The sequence below is a fragment of the Antechinus flavipes genome, chromosome 1 (genome assembly GCF_016432865.1).
Source record: "Antechinus flavipes isolate AdamAnt ecotype Samford, QLD, Australia chromosome 1, AdamAnt_v2, whole genome shotgun sequence".
Taxonomy (NCBI): Eukaryota; Metazoa; Chordata; class Mammalia; order Dasyuromorphia; family Dasyuridae; genus Antechinus; species Antechinus flavipes.
The window spans coordinates 349,708,893-349,732,213 of record NC_067398.1 but is presented as its reverse complement, the minus strand read 5'-3'; the positions used below and the strand labels follow the sequence as shown (position 1 = coordinate 349,732,213).

At 38.3% G+C, this 23,321-nt stretch overlaps 1 long non-coding RNA gene across 1 annotated transcript; it reads left to right on the top strand.

Moving 5' to 3' along the window:
* Window positions 1-11,418: 11,418 nt before the first annotated feature.
* On the top strand, window positions 11,419-19,006 carry LOC127560596 (uncharacterized). The gene is made up of 2 exons (XR_007953380.1): window positions 11,419-11,671; window positions 18,833-19,006. It is a non-coding gene; the product is annotated as an uncharacterized LOC127560596 (long non-coding RNA).
* Window positions 19,007-23,321: the final 4,315 nt, after the last annotated feature.

Below are 23,321 nucleotides of genomic sequence, written 5' to 3'. Positions count from 1 at the left end.
TAATTCTTACATCAGTAATAAGTTTTTTTTTTCCTTTTGGTTAAAACATAATGTTTCAATTTTTTTTTGTTGTTGTTGTGATCCTTTTTGGCTTTTAGTACCTACCAATTATTTTTCTCAAAGCTATTCAAGATGTAAAAATGTAAATCAGCAGTATAGTTGGAAAATCTTTGGCTTCTCTCAATCTTTTTTCTCTGAAATATGCTTTCTTACATATTTTTCATCAATTTCACTTTTTTCCACCTTTGGATTGAAGTTATCAAATATCAGAATGTATGCTATTTGAAATGAAAAGTCCTATCAAACTTTTCACAGAATTTCTCCACCTCTCCTTTCTCTGCAACTGATACTAGTATATATATTACAATATTTTCATATCACAGATATTATGCAATATTTATCACTATCACTGACATATTAAATTATTAGCTATCCCATGAAATATTTCCTGTTATTTTGGATATATGATAAAACCAACTCTGCCAACTTTTTTCTTTGCTTGAGTACATGTGAAATATTCTTCTTTTTAGCTGCATCTTCCTTCTGGTTTCATTTAGAGAAAGGAAGCCCTAATTTTGATTCAACTCTCTTTCAGCAATATCTTTACTCATTGGTCATTAGAAAAAGAGCTCACATTTTTGTACCAATAGTGCTATTCTTTGCACTTTCTGCCCTATTTTTGCTTCTCTGCTGTTGTCACTGAAAAAGCAGAAAGGGGTTACACAGGACAGAGTAATTTTATATTTCCTTTTTTATATTTTATGTTGCCATGGCCAAAATATCCATTACAAAATAACCAGTGTTTGGATGATGAGACTTTTTATACTTAGCTAGGCTGATCTTTGGAAAGCAGATTCAGGGTCTGGATGAGACAAACTCAAACCTTTTCAGAAGGGGAGAGAAGCTTCCAGAGCATATCTCTTGAGAAGGTAAGGTTACCTCCATACTGTAATAATTTTTACAACTGACTGAAAGATGTAGAGACTATACGATCCCATTATGCTTATTGTTTGTGAATTTATGAAAAAGCATTTAATTAAAGTAATATAAAATGTTTCTTTAAAAGTGCTTTTCCAGCATGGTGTTTCTCATCCACACATCAAAACCTTTCCCAACTTCCCAAAACATTCCAACATAACAATATAAATAACCCCATTCAATCATTCTCTGCTGCCATAAACATCAGGAAAGACAAAACAATGAGATATATGCTTGCCAATGATGATCATCACTGTGGTGGACATCCTACACAAAGTCTATGTTTACAAAGGTTTCTTTATAAATGGGGAGATCTTACAGATGCTTTTGTTTTTATAGGATACTATACTGGTTGAATTAAGCCCCAGAGCATTTCAGAGCCTACTAAAAGAGATCTGTAATAACTCAGAGTTTAGCCTGGGCAGGGAAGATAAAGTGAATAAAGAATGCCTATTGCCTAGGTTATGACCAATTCATTTAGAATGAATAGGTTAGGAAAACCTATAGAACTTGTACATTGGTACATATATCTGGAACAGACATTAGAAATGGACAATGAGTTGGACCCAGAGTTGAAAAGAAGGAAGAATGTTCTGGGTTACCTTGAGAAAATTTCAAAGCCCCATTAATGACATCAAGATTCTCTCAAAAATTTATCTTTGTGTATCCTTCACAAAGGTCAAACCTGAGTGCTACAGAGTGAAAGAGAGAGAGAGAGAGAGAGAGAGAGAGAGAGAGAGAGAGAGAGAGAGAGAGAGAGAGATGAGAGAGAGAGATCTCTATCAAGTACTACCTTGGGACAGAGACATATGAGTTGCATGTACTTTCAGCTCTGACCTTACATTCTTGACATGAAGCTTGAAGTATCAATGGCATAACCTCTTAGGCAGAAAGATACCTGCCACACAGAGGGATACTATATGATCAATTCTTGGGAATTCCTGAAACACAGACTATTAGAGAGGGGGGAGTTGCTAGTTGAACAATCCCTAAAGCAATGGCATTTATCTTTTAATGACAAAGGAAAATATCTGGACAACATTGACTTTGACACAATCGAAAAACTGGAGAAATTTTTAGAGAAGAAATGAGGAATTTCTGACAAGTGCCAGACTTCTGAAGCCAGATAAGGAACACTGAAGCCAGAGAAGTAACTTGGGAGTATAAGCCAAAATATAGGAAAGCTAAAGATGTGGAATTTGCCTCCAAGTATTACCATGAGTTAGCTAAACAATATAGACCCAACTGGGCTAATAAAGTCCCAAGTAAGTTTATCTTCTAGGATAAGGTTAAACCCAGGCTGATTATAACATTAAGCTGTATAACTCTATGGGTCTTTAAGATTAAGCAGTATTCATCAGAATGTTGAGTACTCCAACAGTAACTCCAAGTTTGTTTGTTTGTGCATTTGTTTTTGAAGGCAATCAAGGAAGTAAAAAGCAGTGCTATTAGTATGGAGGCCTCTAGAGTGGGAAGAATATAGGATCATAGATTTTGAGTTGGAAGAGATATTAGAGGCCACAATGTTCAACTCCAATTTTTATGGATGAGGAAACTGAGGCCCAGAGAGGATAAATGCTTGCTAAAGTTCACATAGGTAATAAATGAAAGAACTAAGATATGAATACACATTATCTGACTCCAAAACCTGCTGTTTCAAAGAATTGTATTGATTATTTATAGGCTTTTCTGAGTTTTTTTTTCCTTTTCATTTCTTGGGAGGTAGAGCAAAAGCTAGCCTACAGTCAACATACACTTTTGTTTAGTGTTTACACTGGGGATCTTTTTACTTATATCTGTGGAGACCTAGCCTTGTAGAATATCATATTTCCCTGAGGTAATTCTTAATCTATGAAACATAAGCCAAACCCTTAAAAACATGTTCTTTTGGATTCTGAAAAAGGGTCTGAAGGGTGCAAAAACAAACTCATAACTGGAAAAGCAGTCTGGGTCCCCAAAGCATAAGATATCTAAGAGTACACAATGAGTTTAAAGTAATGTGTCTGAATGGAAGGAATGTGTCTCTCCTTTTGAGTGTACATTTGGTAATATGATTATATTCTCCAAATCTCAAAATAAGAAACATGGAAATATATTTATTTCTCTTGCACTACAGTTTCTTTCAATAAAATCTAGACTGTGTGGGTAGATCTTGGATTGCATTGTCATTTTTATTATAAAATCTCAGGGAACAGATCTGTATGTTACATGGAAGAATGATGGTAGATTCTTCATCCCCAGCTGACTACCACATGAGTGCCTTGACTCTTGATCCTCCACTGCCTTCAATAGTGTAAGACACAATTGTTCTCTACCATTAATGCTCAGAGAGTGCTCACAAACTTCTCTTGACTTCCCCTGGGCAATGGATATTCGCCGGATTATACCTTTACAAGGACTATGTGTTCCATCTCCATTCCTCTATATGTAACTACACAGCTCAGTAACTACTACTACTCTAGAGTAGCCACTGTGATTTATTTAAAAAACAAAAACGAAAAACTTTATTTGCAATTATCTTCCATTTGACCTTAAATGTAACAAGTCCATTATTGTGACAAGTCAATGGCTCCCAGTTCATTTCCACTTTCAGAAAGACCTGAAAGTACAAATTTTGTCCATCAACCATTTTTGTCTCAGGCGAAATAATTCCTAGTTACACCTTTGCTAGGAAACTAGTATTTGCGAAAGAACCTCTGAGCAGGATAGCTTCTGACAGCTAAGCTTTTGGTTTCTGTACATCCATTAGAATGAGGAGAATGAAGAAGTCCTGGGGTGAGTGGTACAATGAGAATTGTTGACCCTCCTGGTTGGCGCCAATGTTATTTGTCATAACATATTGGAATAATGGGGCCTAGTGTTTTACAAGGATTCTCCGGGCTGCTCCTGTGTGGAGGAAGGCAGCTTAGAAAGCAGAAAAGGAATAGGAGCCAAGCAGCTCGATTTCAGACAGCTCCACTGCAGACGGGGTGGGAGTGACTTGCTATTTCTTGAAGCCTCTTGGGGATGGGGGAGGGGAGAAGAAGGGCCTGGTCATAGATTACATTTCCAGAGGATAGTCATCTTTGACCTTTGGACCCTCCAATGCCATTGGTCATCCATCTTAGGGCAGGTCTGCAGCAACCTCTGGGCCATTTTTATAGCCAGCAAACATTGCTCATTGATTGAATTGATTGAAATCTGCATCTGGCTTGTGGGAAAGGAAACTTATCTTGTACCCTGAAATTTCCTTCTTGGTTTTTTTCCCTTCATCCTCATTCCTCCCTTTCCTCCTCACCCCAATTTCTTTTCAGCACAGTGTTCATTTTCTTGTCAGTATCTAAGGTAAAAATCAGAGGAATTCAGTTGAGAATTACAAAGTATGTTAGATTCAAGGATAGGGGACAGAGAAGTAGCTATAAATGCTATAAATGCACAAAGGCAGGCAGCCATATTTATGGAGAGAGGAATACAATAATTATATAGCTCTGAAATCCTCTCTCTAAGCAGAGCAAAAATGCAAACCACTATGCTTTACCTTAAAAAAATCATCCTCATGTGCAGTAGATCTAAGTCCCAATTAGTGCAAATAATAAATCCCTAAATAAATGACAAAATCCCTGACATGATGCACTATTTGAAGTTATGATTACATAAAAATGAAATTGGTTCTAATGCAATGAATCCAATGAAAATATGTAACAAAAATTTGAATAATGTGACCCCCTCACTGGATTCATTATTCACACTAATTGGAAGCCGGATGTATCATCCATTGGATCTTAAGTACAGCAATTTCATCATATCAGTCTTTCCCTCACTTTTGGGAGGACGACCTGCGAATACATATTTATATACATTTCTTATGGTCATTCAGGGCCCACATAAAAGATTATAATGTATCCCTTCCCACTTCTCCCCCTGCCACATAGATAGAAAGATAGATATTTGCTATTTGGGAATAACTTTCTGATGAAGACTTCAGGGAGAGAAAAGTTCATATCAAAGATTTTGATTCTTGAGGGCTGATAGAATCATGGGATGTAAGAACTGGAAACAAAGCAGAGAGAGCTAAGTCAACTTCCCCATTTTACAGTGAGAAAACTGAGGTTCAGCAAAATATTATGCCCAAGGTCTCACAGTCAGCAACAATTTTTCAGACATAGTTCAGTGTCTTTTCAATATTCCATGTTGACTAGAAGGAAAGTGGTGCCTTAATTCTTGACTCATTAATTTTGAGAGGATAGGGATGGAGAGAAATGGCCCTCAGTTGTAGTGGGCAAGGGGAAAGGCGGGAAGCACTGTGAGGTACTATAGAGAATCACTTGTGGATGATGGATCATTGAATAGGAATGGAGATGTCTGTGTAGACTTTTCCTATGAAAAAGGATTAGATTTGTTCTGCTGGGCCCCAAAGGATAAAACTAGGAGAAATGAGTACAAACAAGAGAAGCAGATTTTGGCTCAAGGTAAGGAAAACCTTTCTAACAAGTGGAGCTGTCCAAAAATGAACTGAACTACTTTAGGAAGAAATCTCATTTTTGGATGTCTTCCAGGGAAGAAGACTGATTGCATGGAGATTTTACACTGGAGATTCTTGTTCAGGTATGGGTTAGAGCAGATGAACTCTTAAGGTCTTTTCTAAATTTGGGCTTTTGTGGAAGACAAGATGAGATTAGATGTCAGGTTCTTCTCCTTCCTCAAAGATACTGGTGTTTATCAAACTCCTGTCAAAAATATTTGGACAGATACTTTGTCCAGTGACTTAATGTTAAAAATGAAAACTAGAAGGAGTAAGTGCATGGATACTGTAAGTCAATACAAATGGTAGGGCAGAGCACTGGAGTCAAGACATCTGTTTTCCAATACTGACATTGACATTTATCATTGTTGTTGAGTTATTTTTCAATCATGTTCAACTATTCATGATCCCATTTGGGGTTTTCTTGGTAAAGATACTAGAATGCTTTGCCATTTCCTTCTCCATCTCATTTTTCAGATGAGGAAACTGAGGCAAACAAGGTAAAATGGCCTGTTCAAGGTTACATAGCTAGAAAGTATCAAAGGTAAGATTTGAACTCATAAAAAGGAATCTTCCTGACTTCAGACCTGGCATTCTATCTACTTTGCCACCTCGCTGCCCATGTCATTCATCAGAGGATCATAAAATTTAGAGCAAGATGTGACCTTAAAGATCTTCTAGTCCCAGCCTTCTCATTTTAGAATGCAGATACTGAAACCTAGAGAGGGCATGGAATTTGACCCAGGTCACAAAGCTCCTAGCCAAGTGAATACTGGCAAGTTGCTTAATTTCTTCCAGCCTCAGTTTCTTCCTCTGTAAAATGTAGATAATATTTGCACTTGCTGTGAGGAAATTGCCTTTTAAATTTAAAGCAGTACGTTAATGTTATTTAATGATTGTTATTATCAAGAAGTCACTTTTCAGAAATTTCATTCCCTGATCATTCTAAGATTTGGGGCTTTACCTTATCTCCTCAATAAATAGACTTTACAATGCTTCAAATTTTCTCACTTCTAAAAATGAAAGTCAAAAATTGATTTTTGTAAGTCACAGGATGAAATTATTATTATAATTATGCTCAATATACTCTAATGACTCTATATTATCTCTAGTAGCAAAACTCTTGTTTGTCTTTGAAGGTCTTTATTAAAGCACTTTACAAATCTTAAAGAGCTATATGAATGTTCAGACTGATGATGATGACTTACAACCTGGCCCCATATTTCTTTTCCTACCATAATTGCTTCTCTCTGAATACTCCACAATCCAGCCAACTTGATCTTCTCACTGCCTGTCCCCTATATATAAATGAGTATAAGTGTATAGTGTATAGTGTAGTGTAAGTATAAGTGAGTCAGTCAATAAGCATTTAAGTGCTTATAATGTGCCGGGCACTGTGCCAAATCCTAGGGATACAAAGAAAGGCAAAAAAAAAAAAAAAAACCAGAAGTCTGGGCAGCTAGATGGTGCAGTGGATAGAGCACCAGCCCTGAAGTCAGGAGGAACTGAGTTCAAATCTGGCCTCAGACACTTAACACTTCCTTGCTGTGTGATCCTGGACAAGTCACTTTAACCCCAACTGCCTTAGTAAAAACAAATAAAAAAATGTAGTCTTTGCCTTCTAGGGCCGTACATTCTATTGGTGAAGAAGACATCAAAATAACCTGACATACCCAAAGAAATCGTAAAAGAAAGGAAAAGGACCCACATATGAAAAAAATGTTTCTAGCATCTCTTTGTGGTAGCAAGGAATTGGAAATTGGGTGGATGCTTATAATTGAGGAGTGGCTGAATATGTAATGGAATGTTATTGTACTATAAGAAATAATGAACAGACTGATTTTAGAAAAGCCTGAAAAGATTTACATGAAATGATGCTGAATGAAGTAAGCAGAACCAGGAAAACACAGCAATGGCAAGATGGCATGATGATCAACATACATGTATACTTGGCTCCTCTCAGCAATTCAGTGATCCAAAGCAATTCTAATAAACTTTGAATGGAAAATTTCCTCTGTCTCCAGAAAGAGAACTATGAGAATTGAATGCAGATCAAAGAGCTTATTATTTTCACCTTTTTTTTTCTGTATTTTTTTTTCTTGTGGTTTTTCCCTTTTGTTCTTATTTTTTATTCTTCCAATATGATTCATATGGAAATGTGTAAAAATGTACATGTACAATCTAAAAGTAAATGTAAAAATAACCTGAAAAATAGATGATGAAATAGTAGATAGAAGGTTATCTCAAAGGGGAAGGCACTAGCAAACTGGGGTGGTCTAGGAAAGATCTACAGAAGGTAGAATTTGCACTGTCCTGCAGAAAGCTAGGGAAATTAAGAGGCATCTTCCTTTCTCACCTTCAGCATTTGGAATCCTTGGATACCTTCAAAACTTAATTCAAGTGCAATGTTCTACATGAAGCTTTACCTGATCTCCCCAGCTGTCTCCCCATCCAAGGTGACTTGATATCTATTTTATCTAAGTGTGATATATATCCACATATTTGCATACATTTCCCCTGTGAAAATGGAAATTCTTTCAAAGTAGGAACAGATTTACTTTGGGTTTTGTATTTTTAGAACTTAGAATGGTGTCTGATACATAGTAGACATTTCATAAATACCTGTTGGTTGACTGATTGGTTGAAGACCCATAATGAACAGTAGTTCTGTTAAGTCATTTGGAGATAAAATACACTACCCGTGATTATCTCTGGTCTAATTCATTGAAGAAGACTAATAAGTTATTTCTATGAAACAAGATTCCCCCCAAACTCTAACATGTTGACACCCTTGGAGGATGGGATAAGATGGAAGATGTTATTTGGAATCTTCTCATTACAACCTGCTTTCTAGTAAATGTCAGGCTAGTTTTATCCTGTTCATGGTTTTCCTTTGGACTTGGCAGGTTTTTAACAATTGACATTTCAGAATTTCAACTCCAAGACAATGAATCAACCCTACCCCCCAAAGACAAAAGTGGGTTCTAATAGCAGTTCAGTGGAAAACAGCTTTCACTTTTTAGATATGAATCAGATTCTAATTGAATTAGGAAGTCATTAAAACTGTCTTTCTTCATCTCAGGACCCACTGGGATTCAGAACCCCTTTCTTCTTTAGCAAAATACTCCTTGGAAATAATGGAAACACAACTGATTGGTATTTTTTTTTCTTCTCCCCTTTCCCACCATGTGGAGGAACATCATCCCTCACTGGTATGTGAATTGGCTGGGAAGATGGGTAGGAAAAGAAGGCTGCTAACAGAGAAAGTGGAAGCCTTTTTAAAGACTATACCAGGATTCTGGGGTTGCTAAGTATGTGGTATAGACTACTCTATTCCTGAAATTCTTCCAAGCAGCTTCAAATGCTACTCTCTCCAGGGAGACATCTTTGATTCCCCAGGTAAAAATGCTATTTTTATTTTCACATCTCATATAGTACGTTATTTCATATCTTTCCTGAGTTCTTATTGCATATGATTTTGTATTGAAGTTATCTGTGTATGCAGTTTATCCTCTGATTATTCTATAAAGGCCAAGAGGTTAGGGTTTATGTCACATATAATCTTTGTATTGTCTCCTCAGCATAACACAGTGCTCTTCACATAATATATGCTTAATAAATATCTATGGGATGTATGAATGAATCCTAAACATCATAAACCATCAGGATGGATAGTTCTTTCTTCTCTCCAGACTTCCTTGTTTGGAATTTTCAGTCAATCAGCTCATATTTAAGGTTTGTCTGTGGCAAAATTATAAATAAAGGAAAGCTTAGTTTCTAGAATTATTCTTTCTCTATCCTCTTTGGCCTTCAATGACACCCTATCAAATTCTTCCTCTCCACATAAACCGCACCCCCACCCCCCTGCATGAAATCAGATATTACCTTAAACTGAATGAATTGTATTCACTATGTTCTTTCTCCTTTGTGTATTTGCACTTCAAGCCTCCTCTCTAAGGACTCTGTCCTCTATTATAAGAATTCAGACAATCAACATCTTGACCCCATGTAAAGCAGAGCTACTCTGGTATTCCCATGTCCCACTAAAATTTCTGATTGGCTTCTTATTCATCCCTGAGCATGCAGAAAAAAGATTTTAGGAGAATTTGTGGTCACCTAATTATACAGTGCTCTATACTTACTCTGTTTACCTGGTTAGAATTTGGATCTAATAAGGATAGCTAGGTGATGCAATGGCTAAAGGGCTGGACCCTGCAGGAATCAGGAAGACTCATTCTTTTGAATTCATATATGGCTTCAGGCTAGCTGTGACTCTGAGCAAGCCACTTAACCCTGATTGCCTCAGTTTCCTCATCTGTGAAATTTACTGGAGAAGGAATTGGAAAACTTTTGCAGTACCCCTAAATGGGGTCACAAAAGTTGTGAAGGGACCCTGGAACTCTAAAACTCCTTGAAGGAGAAATTCTTCTTGGACTCTGCCTCAGCGAGGGACCCCACCCGAGGGAAACAAGATAAACAGCTTCATTCTGTTATCTAGGTGGGGTTAGTTCAGTCCTGAGCAAAAGAATTCCAACACTATTCAATTAAAGAAACTCATTCAATTCTATTCAAATTCAGCTCAAGCTGAAACCCAGCCTGTAGATGAGCCAACTTGGGACTCCACCCACTAGCCCCCTTCAGCTTGTAGCCAAAATTCCTATTATAAAAGAGCCAATCTAAAATCCTGTATTTACAGAGGTTCTGACATGCCAGCTATGCCAGGCTTGCTATGCCAAGGAAACCTCTCCCCAGTGGAATAACATTCTCTTCCGTGCTACCCTCTCTCTATCCTCATCTATTTCCCTAACAAGACTTTACACCTCTCTGTTGGGGTTTCTAACCTTACTTCCCAATCCCCATAATAAACCTCTTTTATCAATCTAGGTTTTGGGGTTTGTAAATTCCTTTACAGAGAATCTCTGCACCACCAGAAGGGGGTTCCCCAAACTCCCTAACCCTTGGACCCAAGGGGGTGTAGCAAGTCACTCTCCATTTGGTTCCTTGAACCCCGAACCTGCCACTAGACCTTATCATCTAACTCCCTGACCACCAGAAACCCTAATCTCATTTTGGTTCCCTAAATCTAGACCTCATCATTTGGTTCCCTGACAAAAGGGAGCCCCCAAACCTAAACCTCATCAGTTGGACATGACTGAAATGACAACAACAACTAATAAGGATATGATTATGGTCTCTATTCTGACACTTGCCACTCATCTTTTCTTTCTCACATTGTCAGAGCTTGCATTACAAACCCCAACCAGTGGTCTCACACATTGATTCCATTAGTCACAAAAGGAACAAAAGCATAAAAGTTGGTATGACGTCCCTAAATCCAGATTATCTATTGTTCTCTGGCGATGTTGGGTTCATAATAGATTTCACAGTAAAGAAAGTGACTTGAGTGGTCATCTTGTCCCTTTTCCCCATTTTATGAGGAAATTGAAACTTGAGTTTCAGAATGTCCATCCACAAGCCATAGTTCCTACAAAGCACTTCTGTTCCATGTCATCACTGCCTCCTCCACATGAAGAGGTTGCCTCAGCCAAACAAACTGATGAGCTCTGCTCCGTGCTAAACCCTGTTATGCTGTCAAATGCGGTGATCCATACAATCACCATACACAGTTATTGAGAACGCTGGGGCGAGACCTTATGTCTCCTGATTCTTTCCCCTGCCAAGGACTATCACCTTCTCACACCCGAGCACTGATGCATTTCTCTAACGGTGAGTAGAGGAGCATTAGATGCAGAGTGACAAGAAATGACCTTCCCCATCACACCTGGAGAGGGAGCTGTCTGAAGATGACCAAAGTCCATTGTTTAGTAGCAGATGTGCATCAGCCTCCTTTCCTATTGCTCACAATGCACCTGCTTGGTGAAAAGGCTGCATGCAGCTCGGGATTGTCAATGTGCTTCATTTCCCATTAACTAAATTCACTTAAAACTATTTTTTTTTTAAAGGAGCTGATCCTCTGGAGCCTCATCTCAGTTGCTGATCAAAGGTTTAAACTGAAAGTAGTTCTCACAAATCCTGGGCGATTTCCCCTCATTTTCAGACACGTTCAACATGTAACTGACTCGGTGACTAATCTTCCAGCTTTTAGGCTGGACCTGACAATGGTGGAGCCCTAGTGTGACTGTGAGGGAAGGCCTCTCCTCGGGGGAATAATGATTGCCTCAGCGGCAGGCGGTGAGTGCTTAATTGACAAATCTACCCTCCTCAACAAATGTCTTTTTCCCAAACCTCACGACTACCAGAGAGCAGGGAACCTTCCCCATTACATGTGCAAAATGTCCAATTAGAGAGTTCCCAGGCAAATAATCAGCCTGAACAAGGTTGCATACTTCATGTTAAGGAACATCCACTTTCTTCTGTAACTGTTTCTCATCAACTCTTTCAATTGGGCTTAATGAAGCATTAAAAGTATATAATCTTGCTGCTTTGTAGCACTGGGGAGGTACAGAAACAGAGGTGATGGGAGGGGCTGGGAGGGGCCTTCGAGGTGGAGAGGCTGCTTGCAGCTCTCAGTTCCCCTTTGAACTCTGATGCCCTGCAGCTTTTGGACACTGTCACAGCTAAGAGACCAGGTAAAGCTTCAATAGGCATCCCTGAGGATGCGACTATCTCTGTTCTAGTGACTCAGACTTATCACCACCAAAGTGATAAGTGTTTGTATATATACAAGACCTTAGGTAACAGATTCTACCACATAAGATTTCCCTAAGAACACACACAATACAGAAGAATTACAGACACAGACACAAAGTCATCCAGGAATATCAAATTCTTCCATTTGCACTGCTCTGTATGCTACAAAAGGGTTTCTTCTTCTTTCCTTACTTCTTTCCTTCCTCCCTCCCTCCCTTTCTTCCTTCCTTCCTTTTTTCCTTCCTTTCTTTTTTCCTTCCTTCCTTCCTTCTTCCTTCCTTCCTTCCTTCCTTCCTTCCTTCCTTCCTTCCTTCCTTCCTTCCTTCCTTCCTTCCTTCCTCCCTCCCTTCCTTCTTCCTTCCTTCCTTCTTCCTTCCTTTCTTTCTTTTTCTTTCTTTCTTTCTTTCTTTCTTTCTTTCTTTCTTTCTTTCTTTCTTTCTTTCTTTCTTCTTTCTTTCTTCTTTCTTTCTTTCTTTCTTTCTTTCTTTCTTCTTTCCTTCCTTCCTTCCTTCCTTCTTCCTTCCTTCCTTCCTTCTTCCTTCCTTTCTTTCTTTCTTTCTTTCCTATTATAAAAGAGCCAATCTAAAATCCTGTATTTACAGAGGTTCTGACATGCCAGCTATGCCAGGCTTGCTATGCCAAGGAAACCTCTCCCCAGTGGAATAACATTCTCTTCCGGTGCTACCCTCTCTCTATCCTCATCTATTTCCCTAACAAGACTTTACACCTCTCTGTTGGGGTTTCTAACCTTACTTCCCAATCCCCATAATAAACCTCTTTTATCAATCTTTCTGAAGAATTCTTGGGCCATGGTCCAGCAGATCATTACAGGAGAGTGTCTACCATGTGCAGCACACTTCTTGATGAACTAGGTCTTCCATATTATATTCCTTTTGTGGGAATTGTTTTGTGCCAATCACTGAGCCATGGTCAAATTTGGAAAGTAGGCCAGGTTTGGTTAGTAGATAGATGGCACTGTGGATAGAATACGAGGCCTCAGGTATGACTCATTTTCCTGAATTCATATCTAGCATCAGACACTTTTTAGCTGGGCAAGAGATTTCACAGTATTTGCCAAACTTTGCTCATCTGTAAAATGAGCTGGAGAAGGAAATAGCAAACCACTCCAGAAATGTTGCCAAGAAAACCCCAATTGAGGTTAGAAGGAGTTGGCCAGGACTGAAATGACTGAAGAACAATAGTAGTAAAGGCCAGTTTTAGCATATGGAGAATTGCAACGCTGAAGTCTTTAAGAAGTATTTTTTTAAACCTTTTTTGAATGAACAGAATCAGATCCTCCAAATTCCAAATTCTTGGGTTTCCCGTCTTTCTAATGTCCTTTGGTCTTATAAAGGTGTTGTTTGGATTCCTAATCTATAAATAGGCATAGAGAAGATAAAGAATTTATTATATGCTGGTACTGTGCTAAGCACTGGGAATATAAATATAAGAAAAAAAAATAGGCTCTAATCTTAAGGAGCTTACAAGAGTCAAGGTTGCCAGGGAAATGGAGCAAGGAAATGGGGTGTTGTTATTCAGTCATGCCTGACCCCATGAATCATGTGGATCAATGTGAATCAACCAATGGTAAAAATACTGGAGTGGTTTTTACCATTTCTTTCTCCAGTGGATTAAGATAAATAGAGTTAAGTGACTTATACAAGGTCACACAACTAGTGTCCGAGGTCAGCTTTGAACTGAGTTCTTCCTGCCTCCAGCCCTGGTACACTAGCCATCGAGCCACTTAGCTATCTAATGTAAACGGAGCTTTGAGTTTTGCTTCACATCCTATAAAGGGATAATAACTGACATTTCTCTAGGGCTTCTCAAAGTGCTTTATATATTCTTTCATTTGAATTACTTCAATTTTTCCTTCCCAATTCTGTGAAGTTGGTACTATTATTATCTCTATTTTGATCATCATTTGAAGCTGCATTGTAGAGTGAATTTTTCCATTTCTTCAACAGCCTCCCTTACCTCACAGTGATTCTATCCTGGGACCGTTTCTTCTGATTTATGAGTTCACCATTTCTTCAGGAATCCTAGCCATGTTTTCTTCATTCTCAACTTGATATAATACTTTCTGGACTGCTACATGACCCTGGTAGCCTTGATCCTCATAAGCACCTTGAGATTAGAGACTAATTTTTTGTTTGTTTGTATTTATATTCCCAGTGCTTAGCACAGTACCAGCATATAATAAACACTTTATCTTCTCTATACCTATTTTATAGATTAGGAATCTGAAGCTCAAGAGTTTAATTGATACTCACAGTTTTGTAATTTAGAAATGTGAATGAAATTGGAATTTGTACCCAAGCCTTCCTGATTTCTAGGCCAGCATTCTCTCCATTATGCCATCCTTTCTCTCCTGGTTCTAATTATGGAGTTAGCACATGCACAAGTCACCAGCTGCCCTGATTCTGTTCTCCCCATATGGGAGTTATCAGCAGTCTTTCAATCTTCATAATCCACTATACTGTCATTCAATACTTAATTCAATTTTAAATTTACAATCCAGAGAAATCTGTGCCAGACCTGGAGGTTGAAGAGGTCACAACTGACTTCCCAAGTGTCACAGGAGACTCTACAGCTATCTGGTTGGTTCTGTTCCTTACAGATAGCGTTGCAGATGATCACTCAAAATTTAAATCAAACACTTGTTAAGCATCTACTATGTGCAAGATGACATTTTGCTCTACTGAATCAAATCTGTTTTTCTGTAGTCAATAAAAAAGAGGACTAGCTGGGCATTGTCTATATGTTTTGATTAATTGTATATCTATAAAGTTGTGGTTTGTTCTAGGTTATCCTTTATGAGAAACTGCTTATTTCCTTTTCACTCCCTCATTAAGGATGTCTGGCAATATATGGTTGTGAGTCATGGAATACCATAATTTCCAAAAAAGATGGACAGGCCTTAGAGGAGTTTGGAAAAAGTGACTCCATTCAGAGAAAGGTGGAGGCAACGTACAAAGGCGTAACTAGTTTCCACTTATCTAAATGTTTCCAACCCCAACACTAGAGAATGGATTCATGATCTTCAATAGGTCCATTAGTTCACTGATAAAGGCATGTACTCTGCCAGTGAATACAGCAATACATACATACATTTCTTCACAAAATGTCAGAATTTCAGAACTAGAAAAAGCATAAGATTCCAGCTAGTCTAACCAATCCATTGCCGAGAATTCTCAGCCAATGAGATTCTTGTCTTTGTCATCCTAAGATATCCTCCCCAGAGAATTTAGCCAACATTCTAGTTATTATTCAAGGGCAACATTTTCCAAACTCTGAAACATGTTCTTTTGGAGGAAGACACAAGACACTCTCAGCAGGGTTCAAAGCAATTGACAAAATTATTGGATATTTCCAAATATAACTGCTATGTAAATACATCCACTTTTGAAAGTGAAAATAAGATTAAAATCAAAATCAGAAAAGACAAGACTAACTAGAAAACTTGGCATTAACATTGAATGCAATGTAACATTTGTTTAATAGGATATACACACATGAAATCTAATTTATTTACATAATATGATCTGCCACTATCCCTGTTAAATGAATTTAGGCTAATGACACAGAGGAATTGCACCCTTGTGCTGTGTCCTCAATCTATATCAACTCAATATTAATCTTTTTGTGGCAGTTAAAAGTAAAATTAATATCTGTTATAATTTTCACTCAGCTAAATTCATCAACATAATGAGCCAGTTTCCAAAAGCTGCAACTTTTAAACAATTGAAATAAGAATAATTATAGGTAATCCTTGAAAGTTTCCACAAATTTGAACTTATTTTTCTTGAATTTGTTATTGTCTTTTTTTTTTTTTAATGAAATGTCTTTTTTTTTTTTAAATGGATAAACATATACATGTCTTAAAATGAAAATCCACTGGAGCAGATGAAGTTAGTAGATGCTAGAGACCACTTAAGTAGTGTTCAATCTGCTGAAACTTTCAAGTTTGGCCCAAAGTTTCTGTTTTAAAGGCTTTGCCATAGGTTGTTAGTCCTGATGTCTGGTCTCCCCATGAAACTGTGGGAAGTTTCTTGCTTATCAGGACCTTACACACTGTGTTAAAATGCGTTATTGTTTAATTTCAAAGCTACCTTGGTTGCTAGATTGATGGAGGGATTGTGTCAGAGGCAGTACTTCCAGACATGCTCTTTATCCACTATATATACTCCTCTAAGGATGATGTTTGCCCTCTAAGAAAAGAGAAAAATTTATTTCCATTTTGAATTTGATGAATCCTTCTTAGACAGTATGGCCCTGAAACTCTGTGGTATAAAGCCAAACATGGAAATCTCTCAGAATTCTCTATTCTTTCTGTAAAAGAGATTTCGGTCGCTCATTAGGTGGAAGCTTAACCAGCTTAACCAGGAGCCATTCAGAGATGTTGCCACATCCTTTTTACTTGATTCTAAAACAATTTTTCAATTTTTGTGCACATGCATAATGCATATAGCTCATCCCACAGGTAACCCCTCACCCCACCACACTTCCCACATTAACCTGGGTGCCAAGGCCTCCTACAGACCTGCTAGAATTGCCCAAAGGCCTGGGACCTGGGCAGGGGGGGACAGTGGGGGTGGAGAGGTTGGACTCTCCAACAGCACGACTCTTTGTAGGTCATTACCTAATGCTCATTCTTCACTGGGCACAGCAGGCAACTCTGTTAAAAGGTACTTTGCCAGACCGAGGGATTATGGGACCAGGCCTGGTGTGGCAGATGGTAGTGCTTATGACTCCGCCGGGCTCTGCCGCTTTGTACATCTTGAAAAGATTTCTTTAGAAGTCAAACTTGGCTTGGGAGTGACAATATGGTTCAGGCTACAGCTTTGAAAGGCCGGGGGGGGGGGGTGAAGAGGGGGTGCCAGCCCCGCTTGTGTAGCCTCCTTCCTTGTCTCGGTTCCTTCACACAGAGTGTGTGTACTGTTGCTAGGTTGGCTTCTGAATTTCAGTTGAATTACTTTCCAAGTAGTACTTGAAGGAATTGAAAGTGCTGATTATAAGGTTCAAAATGATTATGACTCTCCAAATCTGTCCTCCACAATCTCGGAGGTGACTCTGTGATCAGCAAATATGTTTAGTGAGTCAGTCTGCTTGTCATGGATAGAGCACTGCCTTTGGTGTCAGGTCGACTCAAACACTTAATAGCTCTGTCACTCTGCATAAGTCATTTAAGTTTTCTGAGTCTCAATTTCCTCATCTATAAAATGAGAATAACAGTAATACCTTACAGTGTTATTATGAAGATCAAAGGAGATATTATACCTAAATGTTTTGCTAAACTTAAAATTCTTAAATGAATGTCAATTATTATTATTATTATTATTTGGTGACATTAGTTGACTCATAAAAGAGCTCCATCTTGTAGAGGCTTTGTATTCTGAAGGTGAATGTTGTGTTTCACTTGCTACTAGGGCTAGTTTTAAGCTATTTCTATGTTGGATGATGATTAATAATAATAATTACATCTAAAGCTTTAAGTTTTGAAAAGCACATTATATGTGTTATTCATTTGATGGTCATGACCCTGTGAAGTTGGTATTATTATAGTTCTCATTTACAGATGAGAAAATTGAGGCCAGGAGATGTTAAATAACTAATTTAAAGTTTCATTTCTAGTTAGTGCATGGGGCAGAATTAGAATTCAGATCTTCCTGACACTAAGATCAACCCTGTGTTCTCTGTGAACAAGAAGTGGTGCAGGTACTTAGGGGCACAGATTAGAATTGTAGAGTCCCTAGTTCTCAGCCTCCTGCCTCCCGGAGCTCCTGTTTAATTGCACTTAGATTCAAATTACCTCCACAGCAGATTGTCCCATTTGACTAATCTTTGAGGAACAAAGGATTTGTGTCTCTCTGGCCTCAAATTCCCCCTAAACTTTTTTGACCCTTTGGCTAAACATTCCTTACTCTGGGAATACTTTCCCCAAAGCAGAGATACTCACCCCCTCCACCTCCTGCTCCCTTGAAACCCCTGAAAAAAGGAAGCTTTTGAATGAGCATAAGAGAAATGCTCTTTCCCAGTTCCTGGGCCCTGCTGGTCACTATAGAGCCTGGCTTTCTTGCAGTCTGGGTGCAGGCCCCATTGATCATTCATAAGCTGTCAGGTGGCCTACAGATGGTAACATGGCTGTATTGATTTTTACTAGCTGGCTAAAATTGGGGGAAAAAAAAACCAACTTAAAAGCACACAGTAAGCTTTGTTTCCTAAATGATGATTCTATGGCCCCACGTTTGTTGAACACAAATTTAAAATATCAGAGTGGCTAGGGACATAATACAAGAATATGTGTGTAGTCATTAACCTCAAAGAGGTCGAATTATCTGGATGGGAGGACTAGGTTCGGGGGAAGGGCATATTGTATTGGGAGAGAATAGGAACAACAAAAAAAAGCTGAGGCCCCTCACAATTTCTTTGATAAGCTCATAAGTGGAAATGAAGAAATGAATTCTACCAACCCTAAATTGGCAACAGTTCTCCAGCTAAATATCTACAGGGTATGTAATCAAAGAGTGGGTAAGAAGATGAGTTCCCATCAAGTGCATTGACTTGGAAAATGGGGAAACTTTAGGGTCAGGCACATGGATTCTCTGGGGAATGTTTACTATGGAAAACTGGAAACCAGGGAGGGCTTTAGTCATCCCCATCCTGATGACTAATTTCAGTGTCATTTTCTCTATTTTTCAGTTTCCTGAATGGCCTCACCTGCTCATCAGTGGGTTGGGATGCTGGCCGCAGATGTGGAATTTCCATGAAGGCAACATTACCCAGGGAAGCCTGAGGCAGGTTGATCACACAAAAAGAATCTGTGTCCCATAGGTTCACTGGAGCACATAACAATTGCCTACAAACACAACTAAATTTTCATTCAGCTTCTCTAATTTGTGTAGTGTGTGTGTGTGTGTGTGTGTGTGTGTGTGTGTGTGTGTGTGAGAGAGAGAGAGAGAGAGAGAGAGAGAGAGAGAGAGAGAGAGAGATAGAGACAGAGAGAAAGACAGAGACACAGAAACAGAGAGACATAGAGAGAAACAGAAAGACAGAGGAAGAGGGAGGGAAAGACAGAGAGACACTGATTTTTAACATTTTCCAAATCTGTATTCCTTAGTAAGGTGGATCTGCATAGCTTAAAAAAATTCAGTCTAAAGGGATATAATTAAATAGAAATCATTAAGAAGTGAGAACCTATAGCTCTTTCTCTTGAACCATGTTCTTTAACTTTTTTCTATCTCTGTCTCTTTTCTATCCAGTTGTCAGATACAGATACAGGTGCCACTTAGTTAACTAATACTGACTTACTTTACGTTGAGCATGTTCCTTCTAGGGTAGTAGTAGATGTGCTATGGTCTAAATCTATATTGATTCATTGATTAATTTGTTTGAAAGAACTTGGAATGAAAGGATGGGAGACTTGAATTTAATCAGTAACAATCAATTGAGCAACTATTTTGGATAAAGCTTATAATAGACCAGCTACATTGTTTGAATGCCAAACATATGCTTGCCCAAAAGACTATTTATGGAGAACTCGCACAGGCAAGCACTCATGTAGTGATCAGAAGAGGCAACACAAGGACCCTCTCAAGGTTTGAAGAATTTTGGAATTGTTTGTATGACATGGAAGGCACTGGGACAAGACCGCCCAGTATGGAGTCCTCATCAGAGAAGGAGCTGTGTTCCATAGCAGAAATGAAGTAGCTCAACAGAGACATATATGTACATTTAGAGAATCCACCCCAAATGTTCGATGGATTATTTGTGCCCAATCTGTGGTAGAGCATTCTGAGATGATATTGATCTGATCAGCCTTCGTTGGACACCTTATAACATAGTGATGTCATTTTGATCCTTTTAGAAAATGGACAAAAACCAACCAAAGATAGGCACCATAGTGTATACCAAAATGTTCTAGGGAGAGGCTCTTCCTCATTTGAAAAGAATAGATAGTACACGGTAATAAATGGTTAAGTGCTTTATGAGAGGCTCTTAGAGTCTCTCAGTGTTCAGAGGAAAGAAAGAGTGGGGGGGTGGCAGGCAGGGATAATCAGATCACAAGAATCTGTGGGATTTAACTTGAGGTTTGAAATGTATGGGTATGAATATGTATAGGTGAGTGGGAATAGGAACAAAGTAGACCAATTTGAGGAGAACAAAGGACTTTTCTTGATTAAGGTAACATAAAAGCCAGACATTCTGATGAAGACAATGGTAGTGGTGATAGTACTTGAAAGGTAGGTTGTGTTCAGATTGCGGAACAGCTTCAGTGCCAGACTATGGAGTATGGCTTTATTTTGTACACAGCAGAAAACCTTGAGGATTTCTGAGCATAAGATTTCATCATGTGGTGAAAGATGTACTCTAGGAAAATTAACCTGGTCATAGGGGACAGGATAGATTAGAGGTAGGAGGCCCTAGAGCAGGAATTCTTAACCTGAGATCCACAGATAGCTTCAGGAAGTCCAGAAATTTGGATGAGAAAAATTACATATTTATTTTCACTAATTTTTGGTTACCTTTGTAATCTTATATATTTTATTTTATATATCTAAATACATTATTTTGAAAAGGGCTCCTTAGTCTTCAATAGACTGTCCAGAAGTCCATAACCCAAAGAAAGGTTAAGAACCCTTGTCCTAAAGGAAAGGAAGATAATTAGAAAGCTCATTCTTCAAAGAAGGCACAAAATGAGGAGAATATGAACCATTGAGTTATGTCAGGAATGGGATGAAAGAGCAGATGTGTTATATTGGTGAAAACAGAGCCACGCATTATTGTGAGATTGCAGAAGAAGTAGAATTACGCTAAAGAGAATAAAGCGGGAACAAATAGAGAGCAAAGAGAGACTGAAACAAATGAACACAGAGATGAACCATACTAGAGACAAAGTAACTCTGGGGGCAATGAAGGATCAATTATCAAGATATCTGAAAGAGAAGAAGATGCTTAGGGAGAATTCCATGAATTATCACTAATGAAAAATGGTTACTGAGATGGGACTTTTGGTTTCCCAAATGACAATTTAGATACTACAAAAGTAACAGCAACCTGTACCCAGCTCAAGCCCTTCTTTCTGCACATCCACAGGAAGTAAGTTTTCACTTTAATTAATCAGTTTGAAATTGAGAAAAACTTCCATGCTTACATGCAAGTCATGAAAATCCATCAACCCTCAGATTAGGCAGAAAGGAAGCCCTTTCTGGCCCTGCTCCAGAATTCTAGTAATTTGCAAGTGGAATTCTAGTACAAATAATTGAAAAATATAAGAAAATCTCTGTAACTCACTGGCCCCATCACTACTTCTGAGATCTCCCCATCTCAATTATAGTCTTATATGTTCTCTCTCTCTCTCTCTCTCTCTCTCTCTCTCTCTCTCTATATATATATATATATACATATGTATACATATATATATATATAATATATATATATATATATATATATATATATATATATATATATATATATATATATATGATCACCCACATTAACAAACAGCAAAATTCTAAAAAAAAAAAAAAAAAAAAAGAATTGCCCATTTCTCTTCTCCTGGAACACTCAGCACATAGTCTCCAAAGCTTTTCCTAGCTTTCCCCTTCAGGATGTTGGAGAGACAGTTCTGAATTATTGAATACTCTTTTCTTTTACCCTCTCCTTCCAATGTCCAGAAGATGACAAAGGAAAAGTCTGGGATCCACCTAGAGTCTCTTCTGAAGGACAGGAAATAATGGAGGAAAGGAGGAGGGAAATTTTAGGGGTCCATTATGTTCTTCTGACCCCACCAATTGGTGAGCTAGTGATTGCTGTGAGACCAACTCCATACTCTGCTAGACTACTTTTATTTCTGGCCCATCACAATTCTGCACTTAAATCTTGTGGTCTATACTCACACCAAATCCTTTTGATATTCTTGATTAGAGTGAGTAAGGGTGATCTTTAGTTTTATTCCAACCCATGGAGGAAAATAACAACAATTCAAATAGTTGAATAGGCCTGGGCCGTTTTCTGTGAAAATATCAATAACTACTGACCTATTTTCCTATTTCTACAAAATTTTTATGAGAAGCATTTACAGATGTATAAAGGACATTCTAGAGAAAAGTAAGAGAAGGAAAGCCCCTTGCAAATGATATTCTATAACATAATTCCTGCTTAATATTCTTCCAGTTAACTAAAAGATGCAAAGAATGCACCGAGTTTAACATTAATGATAAAAAAGCAAAACTTAATTTGATTGAGCAAAACAACACCATAAAGGCTTTCCTCCAACAAGGTGTCTCTTATCCATGTGTCAAAATCATACATAATTCCTTGAAATAACAGAGATAACTTTGTTTGACAACCCTCTGATTATTGCTATGAAGTGAAGCATGAAAGAAGGAGACATATGCTCACCAAAGGTGTTTGCTTCTGTCACGAAGGCTATCATACGCATTCAGATGGAAGAGGGATTCCCTGCAGACGGTCAGTTTCTCCAGATGCTCCAGTTTGCAGATGACATGGTACTGATTTCATCAATCCCTAGAACATTGAGGAGAGGAGTCTCCTAAATGAAATCTAAGCTCACTCAGAGGTCAGCTGAACCACACCACACCACACACACACACACACACACACACACACACACACACACACACACACATCCTGAAGTAGATCAAGAATGGCAATACAGTTGGGTAGGCGGCACTTACAGAATCTGTAATTCTTGAACAGATATTGCTGATGAGCAATGAAGTAGTCAATGATTAGGAGGAAGACTGGGTTAGATTATAATCGGAAAATTTTGTCAATCTTTTGAGGACAACATACTTCTTGAAGACAAAAAAAGGCTCATCTTTCTAGTATTAGTAGTCTTTTTGTGCTGTAAAAGGGGGACTTAAGTCAAAAAAGGTCTGGATTTGAATCTCTCTGATATTTACTAGGTAGGTGATCACGAGAAAGTCACTTAACTGGGGATTCTTAACTTGGGTAGATTTAAGGGAGTCTGTAACTTGGATGGAAAAAAAAACTGCATTTTTATTTTGACTAACTTCTAACTAAAATTTAGTGCTCTCTGCCTCTTGGTCTGTCTTTCTGTCTCTCTCTCTCTCTCTCTCTCTCTCTCTCTCTCTCTCTCTCTCTCTCTTTGTGTGTGTGTGTGTGTGTGTGTGTGTGTGTGTGTAATGAATTTGGAGTCAGAGGA